Source organism: Marmota flaviventris, chromosome 5 (assembly GCF_047511675.1).
Source record: "Marmota flaviventris isolate mMarFla1 chromosome 5, mMarFla1.hap1, whole genome shotgun sequence".
Classification (NCBI taxonomy): Eukaryota; Metazoa; Chordata; class Mammalia; order Rodentia; family Sciuridae; genus Marmota; species Marmota flaviventris.
The window spans coordinates 122341320-122354614 of record NC_092502.1 but is presented as its reverse complement, the minus strand read 5'-3'; the positions used below and the strand labels follow the sequence as shown (position 1 = coordinate 122354614).

Here is a 13295-nt window from a genome sequence, read left to right as displayed (position 1 = left end):
TTGAGTTCCTGAAATTTACCCATTAACTTCCCTGGCGACAGAGAACTTTAAGCTAGTCAGACTCTGTCTCTGCCTCTCCCTCTCTCATCTTCTTTTCTTATCATTTCTAAAAAGACAATGAGAAGAATTAGCAGGAGGTCATCTGTGGATTCTGAATGCCCCAGCACCCCAGGAAGCGCTGTTTTCTCAAAGTTGGCCCAAGAGCTGGTCCCTGCTGCTCTAAGACACTTGCTTTCACTTTTGCACTCCCAAACTGCTGGATTTGGAGTCCCCAGAGAGCCTTGGAAGAGCTGCCCATGGAAGGGAAGGTCTGGAAAGATCAGGCCACAGGAGAGGAAAACACAAGGAAAGGGAGGATGCACTGTGAACTCTGCCATTGGACTTTGCAGGGTGGAGTGGAGTCTCCAGGCCCCAGGTGGAGCTGGTCAGCTGGGAGTCAGGATGTCCTTGATCTGCTTTCCAAATTGTACACAGCTCCACAAGGAAAAAAAAAAAAAAAACAGGCGGGGCGTCTCAAAGCTTAGCTGAATGCTCTGCAGCAGGAGGCACTATCTATCATCAGCCCACTGACTTCCAGCCAGGGGTCCCAAAGGAGACCAAAGCTCTTCCCTCTAGGCATAATCATGGGCCCAACATTCCCATCTCCAAATTCCTCCTACTTAATGTTCTGCCAGTAGCAGCAGAGTCAGCCCTCCAGGCTTGAGCTGGGAAGGAATTTCTTCCAATTTACCTCCTGCAGGGTAGTGCAGGAGGGCACAAGGTCACTGCATTGACTCTTCTATATAAACATAGCTCTATTTCAAGGGACAGAGTTGACTCTTGACCCTGATGAACAAAGAACTTGCAGGAAGAACCCCTGATGCTCTGTGGCAATTGGGAGACCCAGGTCCTTAGCACTATGAAGAAAGGAAGACTTCATGATCTACCAGGATCTGTCCCCCGCCCCCCCCCCCCAGTTAGCAATGAAGAAATGAAGATCCTTCAGCTGTTATGGGATTCCTCCAAACTCCTAGGAGATTTCCCATATTTTGGGGGTGGGGGGTGGGGTTGGTGGAGTCCCCATCAGAGACAAATGAGGGCTACAAGCAACAGTCATCCCTTTGACCCCCAAATCAACATCTTTGGGTTCTCATATCCACCTACTCATCCTAGGGCATGATTGCACCCTTTCTCTTTCAGGAAAATGAGCACCTTCTTCTGAGGAATAGATTGAGTAAGGGGGCTGAGACCCAGTTACAGTTCTGGAAAGCAGTTAAAAAAAAAAAAAAAATATATATATATATATATATATATATATATATATATATATATATATATGCTATGATGACTGTTTTCAAAGGAGAAAGACAATGTGTTTTGCCAGGATATAGGATTTATGATATTTTCTTGATATTGGCATCTTTTCAAAAACATCTGAGTGAAGTTAAATCATTCTCTGAATACCCACTTTATAATCTGTCATAGCAGCCTGTTGAACAAGGTTCTTTTTGCCTGTTCTAAGTTTGTGTCTTTTAGTCTGGCTGTCCCAACATCTGTTGGGACAATTCATAAGAATGAGCTCTGGGTATCTTTCTCAATCTGTTTTTATTTGTTTGATTTTTGCTACAGCCAAATATCACAGATTTAATAATTTATAAAGAATAGAAGTTTTTTCTGCTCGCAGTTCTAAAGGCTGGGGAGCCCAGTGTTGAGGGGCTGCTATCTCTGAAGGCCTTCTTGCCATGGGAACTCTGCAGAGTCCTGAGGCCCTACAGGGCATCACATGGTGAAAGAAACACTGACAGTGTGCCAAAGAAAGCTCACTCATATAACAAAGCCACTTCCTCAATAACCTATTAATCCATGAATGGGTTAAGCCATTCATGACAACAGAGCTCAGGACCCAACCACCTCCCAAAGGTCATCTTCAAATACCATTAACATATGACTTTAGAGACTGTCCCCAACATATGAATTTTGGGGACAGTCAAACCATAGGGACATCCCCACCTTTATCAATGCCTTAAATAGAACCCATTCTCTGTGCCTCATAGAAGTAGATTGGCCCTGACTTCTTTTTTTTTAATTTGTTCTAATTCATTGTACACACATGGAGCACAACTTTTCATTTCTTCGGTTGTACATAATATAGAGTCACACCATTGGAGCAATCATATATGTACCTAGGGTAATGATATCGGATATCCATTTCATTCCACTATCTTTTCCACCCAGTCCCTCCTCCCTTTCCCTTATTTCCCTCTGCCCAATCAAAAGTTCCTCCATTCTTCCCTTCCCTTTCCCCTCCCCCATTATGTATCAGCATTCACATATCAGAGAAAATATTTGGCCTTTGGTTTTTGGGGATTAATTTGTTTTGTTTAGCATGATATTCTCCAACTGCATCCATTTACCTGAAAATGCCATGATTTTATTCTCTTTTAATGCTGAGTAATATTCCATTGTGTATACATATACCACATTTTCTTTATCCATTCATCTATTGAAGGGCATCTAGGTTGGTTACACAGTTTAGCTATTGTGAATTGAGCTGCTGTAAACATTGATGTGGCTGTGTCGCTGTAGTATGCTGTTTTTAAGTCCTTTGGGTAGAATAGCTGGGTAGAATGGTGGTCCCATTTCAAGTTTTCTAAGGAATTTGGTTGCACCCATTTGCAATCCCACCAGCAATATATGAGTGAACCTTTTCCCCACATCCTCACCAACACTTATTGTTGCTTGTATTCTTGATAATTGCCATTCTGAGTGGAGTGAGATGAAATCTCAGAGTAGTTTTGATTTGCACTTCTCTAATTACTAGAGATGTTGAACATTTTTTCATATATTTGTTGATCGATTATGTATCTTCTTCTGTCCCTTACTTTTAATGGTTACTGCTGACACTATGTCTTGTCCCCTCCACCTAGGGGCCTACATAGAACCTCCCTGGCCCTGACTGTCTGTGCCCTCCTTCAAATTCCTGCTCTTCCAGCTACTCCAATAGCTTTTCTGCCTCACCTGCTGGTTTTTAGGGCAGGAGGTGCTGGAAGGTCTGACCTGCCCCTGCTCCTCACAGGGGTTCTGACACAGGCTTCCAGGTGCTTATAGTAGAACAGATGGGATTCTTCAAGATTGTGGACAATTTTTACTATGCTAAATACATGAGAATGCCACAACTCTCCTCCAATAAAGCAGGATTAAAAACTGTCTATACACACAGTCTATAGAATGACCTCTTATTTAGACTTGGTTATGTTCAAAGTTTTCCAATCATTCCTCTCTTCTCTCCCTTCCACTTCCCTACCAGTTAGGAGGACCTGCTTTTCTAAGGGCAGAGTTAGTGCTTTCTTACAACTGAGGATTAAAGAGGCAGCAGAGTCCACATCTCAACCCACTGTCCCTCCCTCCCACTGGTCAGTTTCTCCACCGCATTGGCCAATCTGAGTCAGAAAGCAGAAAATTTCAATAATCAGGCTGCTTTTTAACATCAAAATTCTTTTATTGAATGTAAATGGTATAGCCACTGTGGAAGGCAGTTTGGCAGTTCCTTGAAATGTTTAATATACAACTATGACTTTGCGGTTCTACTCCAAAGAATTGAAAATTGGTATTCAAATATTGGTACACCAATGTTCACAGTAACACTTTTCACAATGAAAACTTGGAGTGGAGCCACCATTTGACCCAGCTATCCCACTCCTTGGTTTATACCCAAAGGACTTAAAAATGAGCATACTGGGGCTGGGGATGTGGCTCAAGTGGTAGCGCGCTCGCCTGGCATGTGCGGGGCGCTGGGTTTGATCCCCAGCACCACATAAAAATAAAATAAAGATGTTGTGTCCACCGAAAACTAAAAAATAAATATTAAAAAATTCTCTCTCTCTCTCTGTCTCTCTTTAAAAAAAAAATGAGCATACTACAGGGACACAGCCACATCAATGTTTATAGCAAGAAGGATAGTAGAATGAGTCGGACATTATTATGCTATGTACATATATGGTAACACAACCAATATGATTTTGCACCATGTACAACCAGCAGAATGAGACATTACACTCCATTTATGTATAAGTGTCAAAATGCATTCTACCATCATGTATAAATAATTAGAACAAGTTGAAAAATGTTAAAAAGTGTGTGTGTGGCGGAGGAGCAACCCAAATGTCTATAAATAGATAAGTGGACAAATGAAATATGGTGTATTTATACAATGGAATATTATTCAGCCATCAAAGGAAAGAGGTGTTGATATATGTTAAAATGTAAATAAAGTGCCACAACATTATGTTAAGTGAAGCCCAAAAATAAAACCCCACAGATCATATGATTCTATTTTTATGAAATATCCAGAAGAGGTAAATCCATAGAGACAGAAAACTTAATGGCTGCCAAGGGCTGGAGGAGGAAGGAATGGAGAACAACTGCTTAAAGGACCTGGGCTCTCCTTTGGGGATGATAGAAATGTATTGGATCTACGTAAAGGGAGAGTACTGAAGGTCACTGAGTTGATCACTTTGTAATAGTTAATTTTATATTATGTGAATTATTTCACCTCAATTTTTGGAAAGTCCTCCTACATCTTTTAAGGATCAGTTTATTCAGGGCCTTGTTACATTCTGGTCATCTTTTGGAGAGTGAAGATTGCATGCAGAAAGAGTTAGGGGGATGAAAATGAAAATCATCCCCTTCTCCTAACTGGTTGATCACAGTGATGAGGTTGGTGATGATGGTAAGAATAAGATGGACATCTTTGATGACAGAGGAAAGAGGCTCAGAGAGTCCCACAGTCCAGGATGATATAGTATCCTCAGATTCCCTAGAACAGGACGGGGTTCCTCAGCAATCCTAGACCTGACCCACTTTGACCCCACTGTTCATGCCGTCTTGCCCAGAGTCAGGGCTGGTCAGTGATGGAGCCAGGATCCATATCCAAGATTGATGGAATGCAAAGCCAACAGTAATTCAACTGCACCACACAGTCTCCCTAAAACTTCAGTACAGATTCGTAATTACAGCTCTGGGATCACAGACGTTCTCCCTGTGCCTATAGATAACGAGAATATTAACTTACAGTGAGTACTTGGCACATACCATGTTCTGTGTGACATATGTATATTTGAAAATGACATGTACCCATGTGATTGCATGTAGAATGAACTTGTTAATTCCCACTACAGCCCTGTGAGCAAAACACTATTATTTTCCCCATATGATAGATGAAGAAATTGAGGAAAGGAGAGATTGCAATTGTGTACAGATCCCTCAGCTGCTACGGAGTGGTGTCCATCCGGGAGTGGTGTCTGGAGGGACACCCAGAGAGAAAGGGCCTGGGCTCTCCTTTGGGCTCACTGGGCAGCACCTGAGTGGTTCCCCTGGCTCTTCCCCCACCCCATGGAATTCCAACTGCTTCCCTTTTATTCTTTCAGGGAGATCATGTCCTCTAACATCTGGCCCTGCTGCCTTTGGCACCAAAACTATATGCATAACCTGGAGCAGAGACTTACTGATTTCCTTAACAATATTTTCATGCTGTTTCCTACATCAGGATATAAATACAACAAAACAATAGCTCGTCTTTCCTCTGCCTTTGCTATTGTTTGTGTGATGAGCTCTGGGAGGACAGACATTGAGGCAGTGTACAAATAGCCTTGGCTCCGAAATTAAAGGCTCTTACTTTGCTGCAGGAAATCCAAGAGATTTGTTCTTTTTTGTAGGGAGTGTGCGAGGGAGACTGATTCATGGTTTTGTTTTATTAGGGAGTTCACCATGGACCGGGAGACTCACCTTGGAGTGCTTATTTTTCTTTTCTCTTCCTCCCTTCTCATTCCCCAGAAAATCTGGCAACATCGTGCCATAAAGCTGTGGAGCTCCCCAGCCAGTGCCTCCAGAACGCTGGGGGGACATAGATGGAGGGGAGGTCACCAGTCTGAGAGTCTCTGGATATGGCCTCAAGGATATCTCCTCTAATCCTTCCACTTCCCCATTTTACAAAGGAGGAAATTGAGACCCAAATGGCAAAGATATGGTACATTCCTAGCTCGTGGAGCCAGCAGAACGGAAGCCCTGGAGAGTCCTTTACTCCCATGCCCAGAGTTCTCTGTTTCTAGGCCACCCTCTTCTCCATCCCACCTCTGAAGGCAGGGGACACTGCTAGAGGGATTGGTGGCTACCAGACCTGAGCAGAGGTCAGCCCACAGCAGGTGTCAGAGGTACTGGGAGCTAAAAGGGCCAGAGGCAAAGTTCAAGGTAGGGCTAAGAAAATGAAGTGTCAGGTCTCTGAACTGATGGATCACCAATTTCAGAGAAAGGTGGTCCAATAAACTCAATTGTTTCTTGAGAGAAATTCTGGAAGTTGTCTTCATCCAAGATGGGGAATAAGAGACTCCTTCCCCGAGAACCAGAGTATTTCTGGTACTGTACAGGGAGCTTCAGGGCATTATCTCATTTAATTTGCAGAACTCTCTTTTCACAGAGGAGGAAACTAAGGCTCAGGGAGGTCACCTGGTCAAAAAATATTAAGACCTAGAATATGATTTTGAGTTTCTTTGACTCAAATATTAGGAGGCTTCCTGCTAAGCTGCATGGACTCCCCAAACTGAGACAGAGGTTCTTATGGACGAACCCCGGACTTTTGCTGTGGACTCTTCCTTCCAAAAGAAGTTTTAAGATTGTTACTAAGATATTATTCTTAGCCTTTGTTCCAGTAGGATCAGAGGGAAATTCCCATGGGAGGGCATGTTCTTCCTCTGACCTCACTGAAGAACTGTGTGGGAAGGTCTATGCCCCTAGGCCATTGGGCAGACCATATGGAGGGGAAGAAGGCAGGCTTACCTTCCCCTGTTGGGTCATCCAGGACATGTACCTCGGTGGAGTGGCCAAGAGAGGGACTGCTGGTGGCACACTACCTGAGATGAACACCTGCTGTGAGGTCTTGGATAAGGCCCTAAGCCTTGCTGAGCCTCATTTCTGCCATCTATGGAGAGGGGGTACTAATGTTACCTGCCTCATGGAATTGTCGAGAGAGTGAAACTAGTTAATACATGGAAAAGGCAAAGAGGACTGCCGTAAGCATATGTGAGTAACAACTGTTCATAGGCTTTGGGGAGCCACTTCCTCTAAGTCCTGAATAAGACTAATTAATAGCTAAGATCCTGGAGCCAGCTTCCACTTTTATTGAGCACCTAATATCTTTACTAAGAACACTTTAGATACACCATTTTAGTTGTGATAGCGACCAGGCCAGATAAGCATTATTATCTCAATTTTACAAATGGAAATTGAGGCTCTCCAAGGACGGTAAGCGACTTCTCCAATGCTGGATTGATGGTTTTAAACAAAAGCCATCTTTAAACATAATGCATTTTATTATTTTTCATTTCATTATTTATTTTTTGGTGGGAGTGGGTGGGTTTAGTAGCTAAAAGGCAAACAGTACGGCTATAATCATACGTTCCCTAATTTGCCCCTTTGAAAATAAAATTAAGGAAGAAAAACACTGTCATTTGGCAGGGTTGCTGAGCCCACAGAGTTCTGGGGTCTGGCTGCATACCCCTTCGTGGGAGTTTAGCCTTGCCTGACCTGATCTCAGCCCACATCTATAGCAACTGAGTGGATTGATGTCAGTGACCAAGTAAATGAATTTTCATGGATTCAGGACTCATTGCCCCTCAAAAAGGAGTTTGAAATGAATGTGAGCCAAACCCCTGTGTTCTGCAATGTTCTGGTGTGTGGAACTGGTGACGATGATAACTATGGCCATGATCATAAAGACATACAGCTCCCATTTGCAAGAGTTTATGGAGCGCCAGGCACTATGACAACAGCTTCAAAAGCATCAACTCATTTAATCTCCCCAACTATTTTTTGCAGTCTCCTTTTACAGATAAAGAAATTAAGAGCACAAAAGCACAGTCCCTGGTTTGGGGTCTCCTGTGGTTTGTATGTTGTTTGCTCCCCAAGGGATCATGTGCTGGGAGTTTGGTCCTGAATGTGGCCGTGTGAGAAGTGGTGGGAACTTCTAGTGGGAGATCCTCAGGTCACTGTGGGCCATACCCTTAGAAGTGATTCAGGCAGCTATCATGGGATCTCTAGGTCCTTGTAAGAGGGGGTTATTTTGAGACTGAGCCTGACCCCTGAATCACTCTCTGGCTTCCTGTTGGGTAATATGATCTGGCTCTCACAGGCACTCACACCATTGTGGTGCCCTCCTGCCAGGAAGCCTTCACTAGAGTTGAACTGATAACAGCACTGTCCCCTTGAACCTCTGGAACCATGAACTAAATAAATCTCTTTGCTTTATAAATTAGCCTGCCTCAGGTGTTTTGTTATAGCAATCCTAACCAAACTAATGCAGCGTCACAGAGTGAAATCAGGGTTTCCATTCCTGCCTGATGCCTACCCTGAGTGCCTAACAATAGGTAACATGTCCTCTGTACAATTTGGGAAGAGCCTGACCACTGCAGGGCCCATGAGCCAGAGGTTTGATGTGAGAGGGTTCAAAAGATATCATTCAGACTCAATTCTCCCAAAAGGAGATGGAGCCGTCTAGTCCTTCAACCCTAAAGCCACTCAAATTCTACCCTGAATTTTTAAACTTTGGTGGGGATGACAGGTTCTACCTGAACCTCCCAAACCCTTTTGAGAGTGGAAGAATTAAGATTTCAGTGACAACAATTGTTGTACTTAAATGCTCTTCAAAAGACAAAATTCCTCCCCATTTAAATGGATCCTGCGATAAGAGTTCGGCATTCTAACTTGCTCCTTTACTCCGAGTTAGCTGGAAATATTGCCACCACAGTTAGAAACAAGAATAAGTTTTACTTTTGCTTTTACTTCCCAATACTCCCAAGTGCAGTTTCAATGAGAAGTTCTTCCAATCCTGTAACTCACATTTATGGAGTGCCCAGTATTTCCCCAACACTGCCAGGAGATGCTGGGAAGAGAAAGAGAAAAGTAAACGACATTCTCCTGTTCTCAGGTTGCTTACAAATCTGCACTACTCTTCCCAGTTCAGATTCTGACAAATCCAAGGAAAAGACTCCAACTGGGCACCAGGAGCAAGATCAAGAGAAGCCCAATGACATAATTTTGTAATTTGTGTAGCTTTCTGGGTATGAAAAACAGGAAGAGGAACTGCCACAGCTCTAGGGTTCTTTGAAGGCATGAATCACAAACCAGATCAACAGGTACGGTGGCGGGCTTGTCCGGGTAGCGGTTGTCTATAAAAGGAGAGAACTGGTGGGTGAGGAGAAGCCAAGGCTCGCCCCTTCCCCGACCTTCCTCCCGCCCCAGCTCCCCTGCTCTGAGTGTAGTGGAGGGTTCTGTTTTGTTTTGATTCCAGCTCCCTCTCTGCCCAGCTGAGCCGCAGAAGGAAAATGAAGCCTGCCATTCTGCACACACTTTTGCCTTTTCTGCTGTTTATTTTGCTAAGGCTCTTAAACCTGTCAGCGAAGCGGTTTCCAGCCCAGTCTCTGTGGTAATAATCTCCCTTTCTAAGAGATAAGCACCCTGAGTGAGACAGATTGGAAGACAAACTAACACACCAAAGTTGCTGAGTACACACGACTCTTTGAAGATCCCTCACGGTTCAGGCTTTAGGAGCTTTAGGGAGGGGGGCGGGAGGGAAATGTGGAGCTTGGTTTCAGAAACTCATTTAGAAATTACTAGAAACCCATCAGTGGCAAAGGCCAGTGCTCATGCATGTGCCTCTGCCAAACCTGTGCTTCCTGCAGCAGAAGGGCCCAGGGAGGAAGGTGCACAGGGAGGGTTGCAGGGCGTGGCAGAGGAAGGACCTTTCTGGCAAGCCTAGACTCTGCTAAATGTCCCACGTCCTTAGATGCAATCCAAACCTTTAGGATAGGAAGGCATGAATTTTACTCCCAGGAAATGAAACAAAATAAAACACTCAGATGAGAAATGTCATGGTTTTTAATTTTCTAAAATCAAATTAAATCTAACTCTGCAGCCCCTGTTTCTCCAGGGCAGGAAATTTATTCTTGGCCACTAGGAAGGAACTTCCTAACAAAGATAACACAAGACCCCCTTGGCATGGATGTTGTCCGCCTCCATGACCCGCTCAGAAGCCATTACACTTTTATTTCCCAACAAAATCCTGGCATTCAAGTGTAGGCACCAAGGTACTCAGGAGAGGTGGACCCTTCCTGGGCTCAAATAAATGGTCAGTGTCAGCTGTGCTGCGGAGCAGATCCACCTACGCTTCTACCTATAGCATGGGATGGCCTTGTGACATTGGATGCTGAGATCCTGGGCTGGGGGTTGGGAGTTTCCTCCTTAATTAAAAGAAAAGTATGTGACACAAAACTCCAGTCATTCTGCCGATGAGCACATGCATCCATGTGAGGCATGGTGCTTGGATGGGGAGCAGCTACTATCTGGTTCCCATGACCAGAAGGCAAGAGCATCACCAAGAAGCCCCTGGGCCCTCTGACATTATTGTGTCTTGGAGGTTATGTTCCCTGAAACTTCTTGACCTGCATGATAATAACCCTCTGTTGTCCTGGACTATTTGAATTGGGTATTCTGTTTCTCACCAGCTAAAGTCTTCTTCTTCTGCTATTTAGCTCCTGAAGCCCTGCACTCTGGGAAGAACCCCCTGGTCTTCTGTCCACACTGGTCACCACAGATTATGTCTCAGCCACTGTGGTCCTGTGTATAAAAGTGCGTCACTGGTTTGGTACCCAAACTGGACAAAGTGTGGGGCAGACCTCTGCTGAAGATTGACCCTTTAAAGCCCGGTTTTCAGTGTCTCTGGGCAAAACACAGCCCTGCCTTGTCACCATCCCTGGACCCTGTAGGAAAGTCCATAAGCAATAGTGAGTCTGCAGTGTCCCTGCCTGGGGACAGGCCTGGCAGCAGGTTCAGTGCCATCAGACACTTCCCAAGACTCCTAGTGACAGGCAGTTCTCCCGAAACATAGTGTTCTCTGTTCCTAGTTCCTAATTCATCCTCTCAGAGGTAAGAAACTGGGTCCTGAGGAGACGGGTGGCCCAGGCTTTAAAATGAAATTTCGAAGTAATGGTTTGGTTGAATAACTGCCTAGAAAAACACCCACCTACCTCCCACTTCCTCCAACCGTCCCACTCCATTCATGTTCCACACAGCCACACGTCAGTGATGCTGGGGTGTTTTCAGAGTTATCTCCCTATCACAAGACATCTGCCCTCCTCAGCCTGTCCTTAGTAGCCAAGGACTTAAAACAAACAAAAAAACCAAAACCGAAAAATAAAACCACAAAACCCCAACTGAATAAAGCGTGTCTTTACCTTGGAAAACTAGCCATCGAGTGAGTTGAAGGAAGGTCACCAGCCCAAGAAAGGCAGAATAAGGGTGAAAAATTTGTCCCCTCTAAGCCAGAAAAGAATTTTCACATTACAGTCTGGTGGTCCATGATCCAATAAGACAATTTCTGACTCATTAAAATGGTGATTTTAGCCTCGCAGCTGGGGAACATGAGGCAGAAGGACGAAAAGTTTGAGACCAGCCCCAGAAATTTAGTGAGGCCCTAAGCAACTTAGTAAGACCCTGTCTCAAAATAAAAAAATAAAACAGGTTGGGGATGTGGCTCAGGGGTTTAGCGCATGTGGGTTCAATCCCCCAGTAACAACAACAACAACAAAAAATGGTGATTTTAGTCGCATAGTTGTCAAAGTCAATAGCGTGACACCTGAGAGCTTTAAAAAAAAAAAGTTTTAAAAGCACAATTCTGGAACCCAATTTTGTTTAATTCCAGTTCTCTGGCCTGGATGGTCCAGAAAGATCTCCATTCAAGCAGCCCAGAGGATTCCAAGGCAGGCAGTTCATCAGCCCACAAAGGTACACTGCCCTGGACTCAGAGCCAGACATTTCATTCTCTCAAAAGCAGCTTACACCTTTTGCACATTATAACTAGCCTTTTTTTAAAAAAGAAAAAAAAAATTTAGACTTATAATAGTTTAGTCAGAGGTTGCACTAAAGCACTCAGCAAAAATGTTTTGCATTTTGTTGATTCTAAAACCTGTAACAGTAAATGAGAGTTCAAAAATGAACCTAAAATTACTTTTAAACAGAGACTTGCTTTGACTCTTCCATATTGTGTGGGAACTACACAGGGCTGGTATTCTCCAGAACACGCTTGGGTAGCTTAGGTGCCTCTGCCAGTCCCTGCATCCCTGGACAGGCCCTGGGAGCTCTTCTATGCAAATGAAAAGATCCCCTTATCTGGTCCTCACAAGTTCCCCTTCCCAGTGAAAACCACCCTGCAATTGGTTACAGAGCAGGGAGTGGATTAGAGGCCCCGGCTGGGCCAGCACCTCTAAGTAAACAGAAGGGGTCACATGATTTATCGGGTGATGAGTGTTTGCTGGAAGGCCTGTGGTGCGAGGTTACTGGCCAGTCAGAGGGAGAAAAGGAAAAAACCAAAACACAACACAAAAACTCCTGCTGGCTTTGTTTTTAAGGGACACTCCCCTCCTGGGTGTGCGCTCCTCAGGAGACTTGGAGCCAGCAGAGAGGGACAGTGTGATTTTATTGCAGAGGGGGACTGAGTTGGATCTGGCAGTTTGGGAACTGTGGGACCCCCTAGCAGGCAGCCCTCTCCTGGAAGAGGTTTCTTTGCAAATGTTCCCAGAGTCTTTGCGGATATTCTTGTTTCACAGGGCCTTTCCCTTGATCAGGTCAGGTTTTTTACTGGTGACTTAAAGAAAGGTTTGCTTGATGTTTGGGAATAAACCACCACTTGATAGAAGAACCCACTTGCCCATGGCTTTTCTTATGGAGATGGAGGGGAAGGAGGAGGAAGGTCAGGACTGCCAATTAAACTGAGAGAAAGAGAGAGGGGTGGGGGGTGGGGGGTGGCGGGAGGAGACACACAGGCTCTGGCCCACTGCAGAAGACTGGGCCACTCCACCAATCATGGAGCTGCTTTGACTCATTGCTGGATTTCTAGAATTCCAAATGCTGGACATCTACTCTCAGGGGTCAGAGTTGATAAATTCCACCGTAATACTCATGTCTTTCCTATCGTCCACTGAAATTCCCTCATTGCTAAAATAGCTTCTACAAATCAATGAGAAAACACCAACAGCTCAATCAAAGAATAGGCAAAAGATAGGAATGCACAGTCCATAGAACTCTTGAACGAATGAAAAGATACCTAACTTCTCTTGAGCCAAGTTTGAGTAATTTTAACCAGACAGCTATTTTCAGTTATAATAAGAGAAAAACTAAAACAATATAAACTGGAAGGAAGTACAAAGGGGGCTTCTTGAACTGTGTTAAATCTGTGAGGATTTATTAACTGTAATCCCAGCAGCTCAGGA

General features: G+C 44.3%; 1 long non-coding RNA gene across 2 annotated transcripts in view; it reads right to left on the bottom strand.

Annotated features, from left to right (window-relative positions):
• Nucleotides 1–13295, bottom strand: part of LOC114094944 (uncharacterized) — a 92021-nt gene that overhangs the window by 10583 nt on the left and 68143 nt on the right. The window lies entirely within an intron of this gene.